This window comes from Cricetulus griseus (assembly GCF_003668045.3).
Source record: "Cricetulus griseus strain 17A/GY chromosome 1 unlocalized genomic scaffold, alternate assembly CriGri-PICRH-1.0 chr1_0, whole genome shotgun sequence".
NCBI classification, from domain to species: domain Eukaryota; kingdom Metazoa; phylum Chordata; class Mammalia; order Rodentia; family Cricetidae; genus Cricetulus; species Cricetulus griseus.
Window position 1 is genome coordinate 207,709,273 of NW_023276806.1, and position 12,888 is coordinate 207,722,160.

Genomic DNA, 12,888 nt, shown 5'->3' on the forward strand with positions numbered 1-12,888 from the left:
TCCTGCTTCTTTTTGTGTTTGGCAATATTAGATTATCTATTGCCTGTGTTTTTGTGCATGTAGTTATGTTCCTTGGGTTGGAGTTTTCCTTCCAGAACCTTCTGTAGTGCTGGATTTGTGGATATGTATTGTTTAAATCTGTTTTTGTCATGGAAAATCTTGTTTTCTCCATCTATAATGATTGAAAGTTTTGCTGGGTACAGTAGTCTGGGTTGACATCCATGCTCCCTTAGTGCTTGTAGTGTATCTATCCAAGACCTTCTGGCTTTCATAGTTTCCATTGAGAAGTCGGGTGTGATTCTGATTGGTTTGCCTTTATATGTTACTTGGTCTTTTTCCTTTGCAGCTCTTAATATTTTTTCTTTATTCTGTAGATTTGGAGTTTTGATTATTATGTGTCGGGGGGACTTCTTTTTGTGTTCCAGTCTGTTTGGTGTCCTGTAATCTTCTTGTACTTTCATAGGCATATCTTTCTGTAGGTTGGGGAAGTTTTCTTCTATGATTTTGTTGAATATGTTTTCTGTACCTTTGAGCAGTGTTTCTTCACCTTCTTCTACACCTATTATTCTTAGGTTTGGTCTTTTCACGGTGTCCCATATTTCCTGGATATTTTGTGTTAGGGATTTGTTGGACTTGAGGTTTTCTTTGGTTGATGAATGTATATCCTCTAGCGAGTCTTCAATAGCTGAGATTCTCTCTTCTGTCTCTTGGATTCTATTAGTTATACTCACATCTTTAGATCCTGATCGTTTATCCAACCTTTCCATTTCCAGCATCGCTTCATTCTGTGTTTTCTTTAATGTGTCTAATTCAGCTTTCATGCTTTGAACTGTTTCAAGAGCTTCCTTCACTTGTTTGGTTGTTTTATCTTGGGTTTCTTTAGTTTCTTTAAGAGATTTGTTTATTTCTTGAATTTTTTGGTTTGTCTTTTCCTCCATATCGTGTATTTTTTTGCTTACTTTTTCTTCTATTTCTTTAAGGGATTTTCTTGTTTCCTCTTTGAAGGTCTCTATTATCTTGCTGAGATAATTTTTGAGGTCCATCTCTTCTTCTTGCACTATGTTGGGCTTTTCAGGTCTTGCTGTAGTGGGGTCCCTAGATTCTGGTGGTGTCATATTGGTCTTTCTGTTGTTGAGCAAGTTCTAATTCTGTCTTCTTCCCATATCTTTTTCCAGTGAGTGCAGGTAGGATCTCTCTCTCTCCTCTTGTTACTCTGTAGTGTGTGTGGGCCAGGAATTCAATGTCCGAAGCTCTGGATGGTCTTGCCTCTCCTCGTAGCCTCCTCACTCTGATGGAGTTAGGCCTCCTGGCGGATCGGTCACCGGGAATGGAATGAAGAGTGGCCTGTACCCAGATTCAGAGAGCTCCTCCCTGCCTGGGCGTGTCTGTTTCAAGCAGGGACAAGCCTGGAGGGATCTGGGTGAATGGCGCTTAGGACAAGAATTGGGTAAAAGCAGGGGGTGGCTCACCTGGTCTTCGATGAGTCCACGGAAAGGAAGAAGTGAGAACTTTTTAATTCATGTTTTTAACATTGAATGCTCAAATAAAACTATGCAGTTTTCTTGTTAATTTGCATTTGTACTATACATGTATAAGACATTGGGTTTTTCTTAATATTAAATTTTTGTCGATTTCTTCTTGCACCCTGCCATTTTAGAATAAGTACAAGAAGAGTATGATATACCCTTAAAGAATTCTTCCTTGACCTGTAATAGGATTACTAGACTCCAGCTGTGGAACAATTACCGAGTTACTTTTCTATTATTTATTACCTAAAACTTCTAGATATGAGACAAGACATGGTAGTGTCTCCCCTGAAAATAATGGCAGAGAGACAGAAATTGGGCAAGAACATGATTCTAAAGATGCATTTTGAAAATATTAGAGATGTGAGGGGTTTGGGCTGACCTCTTTTCATAATAATACTCTGTAAAAATATATTCAATCTCTATTAAATGAAGCAGTTTTAGTTGGTGGAGTATTGTTCTAATTTATTATTAAAGAAGGTATTCAAATAGAAATGTGCTTTTAATTATAGTGAAAAGGGGATGCTTGGTTATCGTTTTGGTCTTCTTAGGTTCATTAAGACTGGTTTTCGTGCCTTAGTGTATGATCTTCCCTGAAGAATGTCCCATGTGTAGTTGAGAATGAGTATTCCATTGGTTTGAGAAGGAAAGCCCCATGGATGCCTGTTAGGCCCATTTGGCCTAATGTGTAAATCAGATTTAATGTTTCCTCCTCATTTTCCATTTTGATGTTCTGTGTATTGCTGTAAGTGGGTTATGGAAGTCCCTTGTGTCACTGTACTGTCGTCAGTCTCTACCTTCAGATCTCCTGAAACTGACCTTCCATAATTAGGTGTTCCAACATTGAGCACATGTATGTGTACCATTGTTACACATTCATGATGAGTTCTTTTTTTATAAGAACAAATTTTAATATATCACCAGATACAGCAATGTATACCAAAGAACTATGATGACTTTAACAAGAAAAACACAGCGCATGTGATCATGATCTACACCACCTCTAGGGTGTCTGTAACTACTATCAGACTAACTACAAATAAATACACATTCCAATGCCCCACACACATTATCAACAGGTTAGTTATATGAGCAGAAGGTTATGAAACACACTGAAAGAATGAACACACCATTCACACAGGTTCTTATGTCGCTCAGCTCAAATTCTTAGATCAACTATTTCTCACCTAACACTTTACACAAGAAGATCCTAAACCAAATCATTGCAGGGTTTTTTACATGTAAAATTCACACAAATCACCATGGCGCTTACCATTTCATTGCACAAATTCTCAAGCTCTAGCCACTACCATTTACACCTGTGGTTAAGAACAAGGAATTGGTAGCAGGTGAAAACAAAGAGCTGAAAGAGACTCTTGAAGAAAAAAATCAAGGAAGCAGATAAGTACTTGGATAAGTACTGTTCCCTGCTTATAAGCCATGAAGAGTTAGAGAAAGCCAAAGAGATGCTAGAACTACAAGTTGCTCGTCTGAGTTCACAACAATCCAAGCAGCATCTTCACAGTTCTTCTTTACTGAATTCTTCGGTTCCAGGACCATCTCCAGCCACTTCTGTCAGTGAGAAGTCAACATCTGGCCAAAGTAAAACTTCAGGCAAGAGGCAAAGGTCCAGCCTTTGGGAATTTGGGAGAATGGTAGTGGGACGCCACCTTGTACACCAGAGACATTTTCTTTAAAAAGCAAGAAAATAGTCAATAGTAGTGTGTACCCTACTGAGGACAAGGAAGAGACTAAGTTTGAACTAGTGGGACTCCCAGAAGTCGTAAAAAAAAGGGTTTGCTGACATTCCTACAGGCAAAACGAGTCCATATACACTGCGGAGAACAACCATGCCGATCAGAACCAGCCCCGCCTTGCTGCACAGAAATTTGTGGGATCCTCCCCAACACCAGGCAAAGAAAACATTGCAGAGTCCTTAAAACCAACAGCTGGTGGCAGCAGATCACAGAAGGTCAAGGGTGTTCAGCAGAGCTCTGTGGATTCATGCACTGCCGTACCAGAAAGCCTAGAGAAGTCTCTCACAGCCAGTAATGTTCCTGGGAGAACCCCAGGGAAGACCTGAGCTTTAAGCAGAGCTACCCTGCTTCCAGCCCAGCTGCTGGGCCTAACCCACCAATCAATGAAAACTGTCGTGTCCAATGAGAAGTCAGGGTTCTGGAAGGTGGCAGTAGTCAAACCAGTCTGCCTGTGAGGACTTGTCTTGAGCAAAGAGCTCTTTATAATTGAATCCTTATGCTCTATGTGTGGCCTTCAGGTCTCCCATATGTAAGATGGGAAAAGTTTGGAAGCACCTGTTACCAATTCATGATGAATTCTTTATTTTGTCAGCCTTTAATATTGTTCCTCCCCAATGACCATAATCTGACCTATGCACCAAAATAGAGAATATATTCCCCTTACATTTTTCATTCATACTGTTCCTCCTTCCAGGTTAGAAAGCCTAGAATGTCAGCATGAACTCTGACACTGACTCCCAACAACTGGCTATTGTTCACAGCTCACCTAACACACTAGGTTCCAATAGACAGCTTCACTGAAGGTCAGCGAGCCAGCTAGTACCGTGAACCATATCGCTGTCTGGCCTTGCTCTTTCGAGTAGTTAGTCATATTCAGATCCATATATATGAAGTTCTACAAGTAAATACCAAAGCCATTTCTTCTGATCTCCAACAAGCCCAAAGCATAACACTATCACACTACACCTGAAGCCTGAAGTGATCTCATAATTTAAAACCTATTCTTCAAAAAAACTTCGGCAAAACTTTGTCAGGTTTCTCTCCTCTCTCTCTCTCTCTCTCTCTCTCTCTCTCTCTCTCTCTCTCTCTCTGTCTGTCTCTCTCTCTCATACTTCAACATATGCTATAAGTAGGAACATATGCTATAAGTATAAAGTCAAGTGACTGTCAGAAGCTCACAGTCAAAGGTCCTGAATAAGATGGGTGATGTGGTGCATGCCTTTAACCCCTGCACTCTGGAGGCAGAAGCAGAACATGTCTGTGAGTTCAAGCCTAGCCCCAATTACTTGGCTGTTCCTAAACAGCCAGAGCTACATAATGAGATCCTGCCTCAAAAAGAAAATAGTTTTGCACACAATGTGCTCCATACTGTCTGGAAATTTCCAGTCATGTAGCAAGGGACTAAATCTTTTCCCATCCAACATATAACACCTAATGTGAATAATGACAATTATTTTCATTTATTCTCACATAGCCCAGTAATTTTAAATGCCAACTCATTGCATGGTAAAGACCAAGATTTCGTAAATATTAGAATACCAAAATACTACACTATATATTTCCCAGATAAAATTTAAATGTAAAAGGTTACTATTAGATAAGGATAGTGTAGTCTTCCTTGTAGAGACTTTTGTTTAATGATGAATCTCATGACAAAGAGCAATGACTTTTTTCAAAGCATGTTTCTCTAATATATGACTGTTTTATTGGCTCATTATTTTATTTTCCAAGAAGTGAGTATAGCACAGAACCACAGTCTACTTGTTATGGTTTGATAGAATGAGTTCAGAACATGCTCCAACATTACAAAAGACTCTTTATTAACAGAAATAAAAACAAGAGAACATGGAAGTGATTTCCCTGTTCTGCTCAAAGGTACAATATAATACAACTCTAATGGGAAACATTTTCAGGTCCTAACAAAGTAGTTTAAAGTATACAGGTAGCCAGAATATTCAGAAAGAAGGTAACAATGTGAAAGGGGCATTTAAAATGTAGTTAAGAATCCCAGAAGGTATGATTCAATGTATGACAGAGCCATTGTCCTTATTCATTAAATTCATTTACTCATCCAGTTTTGTTTGTGTGTATGTGATGTGTGTGTACATGCAGTGTGTGTGTGTGTGTGTGTGTGTGTGTGTGTGTGTGTGTGTGTGTGTGTGTGATGGCTGTCAGACACATGTATGCTCTTATGTACACACATGGGGATTCCAGAAGAGAAAGTTGGCTATCTATATTATTTATTTATGTGCTTGCTTATTTTGCTTGTTTCTGAACCTGAAGCTTTTCTTTTTAGCTACACTTGATGGCCAGCAAGCACCCAGGACCCATCTGTCTCTGTCCTCATGGTGCTAGTGTTATAGTCAAGCATGCTATTGCTTTTATGTGGGTACCAAGGATTTGAATTCAGGCCCTACTATTTTCACAGAAAGTGGTCCTACCAACTGAGCCTTCTCCTTCTCACCACCTAATCTAGTTTGTAAAGAAAAGGTATCTCTACGAATCCCAGGGTGTCCCCAAACTGTTAATCCTACTGCTTCTGCCTCCCAAGGGCTAGGTTTATAATGTGTGCCATGAATCTCAGTGAGGTCACTGTCCATAAGTATTCAGGGGGCTTTTTATATGAAAAAGAAGTTAAATTCATACTGAAAGTAACAATGATAACAACTATGTCAACTGACAGAAAGATTTCACATCAACATGATCAAAATATTTTCTAGAAGTAAGGACTATCAAAGATGCCACACATGCTGCAGGATCTAGGAAAGCCCTGTCCCCTTGAAATCAACTTCCTGCTTTTGAGGGTGAATATAGTAACAGGACACACACTATTTAAAAATGTATTTGAGATATAAAGTGTATTATATTAACAGTCTAGAAAACTTGGAAGACACCTTAACCTCAATTATTTCAACTATTTCTAAGATGACTTCTTCTGGCATGCAGATGTACATGCAGACAGAGCACTCATATACATTAAAAATATATAGATAAACAAATATTTAAAGATGAATAAATAAATATTGGTGTGGGCTGGCCATGAGCACATGCATGATTATTTCCAGCACTAGGAGATAGAGGCAGGTGGATCTCTGTGAACTCAAGGCCAGCCTGCACTACACATGAGTTCCAGACCAGTCAGGGGTACATTGTGAGGCCCTGTCTCACCAAAAAGAAAAAGAGTTTTTGTGTTGTGTATATATGGGCTGCCATCACTCATGCCATTTAGTAGAGATGAATAATTTACCTGAATCATCTGGAAGCACTGTATCTATTCCTTGGGACTAGTTTTTAGAGGCAAAAGCACATAAATCTGTCATAGTGGATGTCTCACAAAACTGGGACCCCCTAGTCCTGCATTAATGACCACCACACTTAGGCAAAAAGTTCTTACTTTATAATACAACCAGCTAGAATGTGCAGCCTCTCACCTTTGCTCATAATGGCACTTTTCATGGTCTTCTGAAGGTCTGACATTTTACCTTGTATCTTAGCATATTCTCTCACTTTCTGCTCTTAAGAGTCCTACTTGGCTCTATCTGGCCTTGACTCACACTCTCCAACCTGAAAATATTTTCTCCGATAAAATATTCATTAGATTGTGGAAGAAACATTTCCCCTCTGGTTCTTTTTTCCCAAAAACTTTGAAGCAGAAAGATGTCTTCTCTGAAGAATTGAATAACCTTCCTTTAGAGACTAACAGTTTACAAAACTAAAGTAATTTATTTCCCCCAATTTACTGTGGAATACTTTAAATTCCATGAAAATAACAATGGACTTAAAATCAGAATACATGATCTTGAATCCAGAGCTTTCACTTACTTGCTAAAGACACTGTGCTATCTAGTCTGGATTTGGGTTTTATTCTCTTTGACATGCAAAAAGGAAATTTACCTCAGTTATTGTGGTGATAAAATCAGATTATGTAAAAAAAAATAAGGTCTCTAAAGTGACATATCAAGTTAGAGATATAATTTTCTTGATTGAGGCTATTGACTTCCCAACTCCAGAATTCCAACAATGCAGGAAAGTACATTTGAATCAATCAATATCTGGATAAATAAAAGTCAACATGGTAACTGGTAATTGTAAGATCTCTGCTGAGTAGATTAAATATATGCTGCTTACAGCATTTCACATGTGAAAAACTTACCAGAAATTACCAGAAAAGTGGTATTCCCCCTCTCCAAAAAAAAAATTTAAAAAGCTAAAAATGTTTATTTTCAAAATTCCATATTTTATATTCCCTCAGTTAAAAACAGGCTCACAATCCTTAGTAATCAAAGGTAACAATTACAGCCTTGTAAGTTACGGAGAATTAGAATTTCATTAGAATATTTTTCTTTTTTAGCTCTTCTTCTCTCCATACCCCATAACTTCCTTATTGATGAGCTCCATCATCCTTAGTCTTAGCAGTTGTGTAATGACATGAGTCTGGACTAGCTTTTGATGATGAGGTGGCCATATATTTTTAATGTAGATATAAAACATTCTTGATATCAAGGGATGTGTGCTTTATCTCTATTAAAGGAACTATAGTTCCTTACAATTACACCATTAAAGAGAACAGATAGAGAAAAACTAGGTGACTCATTTACTCACTAAACTAATGAACTTGCTGTCTGAACAAGATGATACTTCTTATGAAGTTGCCTTTCGTATATATGAGTATTTATGGTGGCATTTCAGTAACAGTGTAAAGAAAAAATATTTTCCATTGAAAAATCTAGGTGGAGCAATTCCTGTATCCAGATCTATCAATTCTGGAGAAGCCATGGCCGACTTAATGAGGCTGAAAAGGGCACTAAGGACTTCCATGAGTAAAATTTAAATAATGGACGACACAGAAATCTTTTAGTGCACTTACATATTTATAAAATGAATATATTGGCAGTAGAGATCCTTTCTCATTATTAATACAAACTGTTTTTCTCCTGGGAAATAAGTAATAAAGCTACTAAAGATTTGGAGGACTCTGAAAATGCACATAGTGAATTGAATGCATAGTTAGGCCCAATCTAAAAAGACACTATCTGAACTTTGCAAATATAAAGCCCAGAAAAGAGGGACCAAGAGACTGAAACCTAAAGATGATGTAGAAAACAGATAGCTGTGAAATAGTCAACCAATGTCAACTTTGTATGTCGTTATCCTGTTTTTTTCTAGCTGTCAGCATCTGCCTGGGGGCGGGGGTGGATCTAGTATATTAACATGCAGAACAAAGTAAAATCATCATTACTCTAACTTAACTAGAATTTTCCTTCAGATTTGAAAACAATTTTTTTCAACCTAAGAAAATGTGATGCTACTTTTCTATTGGCTGTTAGTAGTGCTTAATAACTCACCTATGGAGAAATATCTGTAAACTGTTAACATGGCCACCAGACATCTATCCACAGTATATGTTCATATTACCTTGACAGGTACCTATCATATCCTCATCAAATTTTTGTGGTGGCAGAGACTGACCTAGATGGCTACTGCACACACAGAAAATCTGTCACAGGTGGAAAACACTAAGTTCAAGAAGTTTGCAATGAGCCATGCTATGCTGACTTGATGCAAACATGGCCACTTAAGATCAACAGCCTATAGGTTAGGTCTACCTGAGGACTAAACCAAATTGCCTAACAATATTCCCCAAAAGATAAAAAATATCCATTCTCTTGATGAGGTATAAAACAGACTTTTGTATTCCAAGTCTGGTATGGTACATTCAGGCAATCCCTAAACAAATTTAATCAAAAGAAGAAAAATGAGCTATTTACAGATTACTCAAAGTAGGGTGCACTTCCCGACATCCTAGTCTCCTGAACATGAATAGATTTTATAAATGTCTTTCTTGGCATCCAGTGACTGGAGCACCATTACTACTTTCTCGATGTTCCTCTCCACCTCTTGCTGTCACACTCTGCTGCCCAGATGCTTTGGATTATGATCAAGGGGGCATGTAGAGAAATACCAAGGATGAGATTCTGAAAGCAGCAGTAATGAAATGTGGGGGAAAAAAACAGTGGTCTGGGATTGCTTTGTTGCTGCATAGGAAATCGACAAAGCAATGCAAAGCCAGATAGTATGAATGGCTGGATCCAAGCATAGAAAAAAAAAAAGTGGTCTAGAGAAGAGGAATAAAAACTTACACTTGGCCAAGCTGTTGCCAATGTAGTGGAGGACCATCACTCCAATCGATGGAAGAACAGGAGCCCAGTGCTTGGAACACTATGAATTCCTCCTGGACCAAAGTGCCAAAAGGGACAATGAGGAGGAAACACAGATGACCCCCGAAAGCTTAAACCTGGAGAAATAGACCCAAATCCAGATACAAAACCAGCTTGGCCTGATCTAATTGATATGGATGAAGATAAACTTGAAATGCTCTCTGAGGCTCGAGCCCACCTGGCTAATACTCAAGGAAAGAAGGCTAAGAGAAAAGCAAGAGAGAAGCAGCTGGAAGAAATAAAGTGCCTCGCTGCCCTCCAGAAAAGAAGAGAGCTTCGAGCAGCTGGCATAGAAATTCAGAAGAAAGGGAAAAAGAAGAGAGGAGTTGATTATAATGCTGAAATCCCGTTTGAAAAAAAAAAAAGTCAGCTCTCGCTTTTTACGATACTTCTGAGGAAAATTACCAAGCCCTTGATGCAGACTTCAGGAGGTTACTACAGCAGGATCTCGATGGGGAGCTAAGATCTGAGAAAGAAAGAAGAGATAGAAAAAAGACAAACAGCATTTAAAAGGGGAAAAAAGGATTCCGATTTACTATCAGCTATTCTTCAAACTAGTGATGTCTCTGAGTTTACTAAGAAGAGAAGCAAGTTAGTGCTGTCTGCTCCTCAGATTTCAGATGCAGAGCTCCAAGGTAAGACCAGGCCAGTGAAGCTGCTCGGCAGACTGCAGAGGAGTCTGGAATCACAAACTCTGATTCCAGCACTCTCCTGTCTGAGTGCAATGTCACAAACAATAGCATCACTCCGAGAACACCAAAGACGCCGGCCTTCCAAGACAGGATTCTGCAGGAAGCTCAGAACCTCATGGCTTTGACCAATGTGGACACTCCATTGAAAGGTGGGCTTAACACCCCTCTGCATGAGAGCGACTTCTCCAGTGTGACCCCACAGCGGCAGGTTGTGCAGACTCCAAATACTCTTCTGTCTACCCCTTTCAGGACTCCTTCTAATGGAACTGAAGGGCTGACTCCCCGAAGTGGAACGACCCCCAAATCAGTCACTGATGCTACCCCAGGTGGAACACCACTTACAGATAAGTTAAACATTAATCCAGAGGATGGAATGGCAGACTGCAGTGACCCCTCTTATGTGAAGCATATGGAAAGAGAATCTCGTCTAGGGTTGTTGGTCCTCCCTGCACCTAAGAACGATTTTGAAATCGTTCTACAAGAAAATGCTGAGAAGGAACTGGAAGAATATGAAATACCTACATGGAAGATTCTACTGATGTGGATGCTCCAAACAGGCCATCCGAGATGCTGAGCGTGTAAAGGAAATGAAATGAATGCACAAAGCTGTTCAGAAGGATTGACCAAGACCATCTGAAGTCAATGAAACTACTTTAAGACCTTTAAATGTAGAACCACCTCTAACAGATTTGCAGAAAAGTGAAGAACTGATCAAAATATGAGTACTATGTTATGTACTATGAGTACTATGACCTTCTTCATCACCCCTAGGAACCATCTGTAAATAAAAAAGGGAAAAGTGTTGGAGTTGATACCAATAATTCAGATCGCATTACCTATCTTGAACATAGCCCTTACGAGAAGTTCTCCAGAGAAGAACTGAAAAAGGCCCAGGATGTGCTGGTACAAGAGATGGAAGTGGTGAAACAAGGAATGAGCCACGGAGAACTCTCCAGTGAAGCCCACAACCAGGTTTGGGAAGAATGCTGTAGGCAAGTCCTGTATCTTCCTGGCCAAAGCCGCTACACAAGGGCTAATCTTGCTAGCAGGTAGGACAGACTTGAAAAGAGACTTGAGATAAACCGGGGTCACATGACAACAGAAGCCAAGAGAGCTGCAAATATGGAAAGGAAGATGACAATTTTGCTTGGCGGTTACCAGTCTGGTGCTATGGGGCTCATGAAACAACTGAATGATTTATGGGAACCGAATTGAACAGGCTCACTTAGAGCTACGCACTTTTGAAGAGCTCAAGAAACACGAAGACTCTGCTATTCCCTGGAGGCTCGAGTGTCTAAAAGAAGATATACAGCGGCAAGAGGACCGAGAAAAAGAGCTTCAACAGACATACACAGAATTGAGGATGGAGAAAGAGACTTTACAGGCAAAGTTCTGAAGCACAGCTGATGCTCTCCACAGAACTACTTGCTGGTTTCATATCTGCAAGGGCCAAAAGTGATGTTTCTCTTCACTAACAAATTTACCCAGCACCTGTGGTTTCTCGGTTGTTTGTTTCGAATAATACCACCAATCTTTCATGTTATGTGTTACAGACTTGGACTCCAGGATAATGAGGGCTTAAATTATCCAGACACTCATTCCTTGCCCCTGTCATGTTTGCAAAATTTTGTAGTTTAGGCCTATAATTTAAAAAGCCTGACTTTAAATACTGCCTGTGAGTAAACCCTTGAATAAAAGAACATGGAAATAAATAAATAAACATCTTTCTTATGACAACACCACCTTCACAAATGTAGCTGTCCTCCATTTATTTATTTTTTTACTTTTTTCATATTTTCTACAAGTTTTCCTTTTTTCATGTGCATTTGGAGAAAATACCTCTTGAAGAAAACTTTGGATTGGGATTTCTGTTTCTCCCATTGTTTATTTAGTGCCTATTGAACCAACTTGACTGCAGATACCTGCCAAATTGAGAAACCATCCATAGAATCTAATAAACAGCCAACACATGAGAGGAGAAGTTTTCATTTTATGACAATAAGAAAGAAAATGCTTAAAAAATAAAAATATATAAAGTAAAAATAATAAGCACATGAATATTTTAAATTTGTTCTTCTTGTAGGGGGAAACAAAATATGTGAAAGAAATTAACTTATCAGATGGAACCTAGAACAAACTAGAGACATCAATGGAAAAAAAATCATTGGACCCTAAAGATAAATCACTAAAAATATATAATGTGAAGGATAGAGAAGAAAAACAAACAAAAACTTTTAAACAAAGTCAGGCTATTCTGCATGTAATGTGCATCCCAAAAAGAAAGAAACAATGGTAGCAGTAAATATTTGAAATGCAATTACTAAAATAACTTTCAAATCTAATTAAAGATAAAATTTATAAATTTGACAAATATAAAACATCAAAATTATGAAATGAGAAGTCCCACATAGTCTCCTTAAGGTGGACATTTCAGCTCAACACCTTACTTCCTTTTTTGAGAAATCCAGGAAGTAGTTGATAGACTCCTATATCCCAAACAACTACAAAAACAGCCACATTGGCTCTGGTAGGAAAACATGGAACATTATGCATGTTCCCTCCACAATATCACATAATCAAAAGGAAATCTCTCCCCAGAGTCTAGCTTCTCTGTGGGCAGCTAAGGAGTTGGAGTGTACACACGTACTATCTTAAGTTCTGTGAGTGATACATAGTTTGCCATTCTCAAAGCACT

General features: G+C 38.8%; 1 pseudogene; it reads left to right on the top strand.

The window, feature by feature from the left end:
- The first annotated feature begins 2,992 nt into the window (after positions 1 to 2,992).
- On the top strand, positions 2,993 to 11,589 carry LOC100755975 (annotated as a pseudogene).
- Positions 11,590 to 12,888: the final 1,299 nt, after the last annotated feature.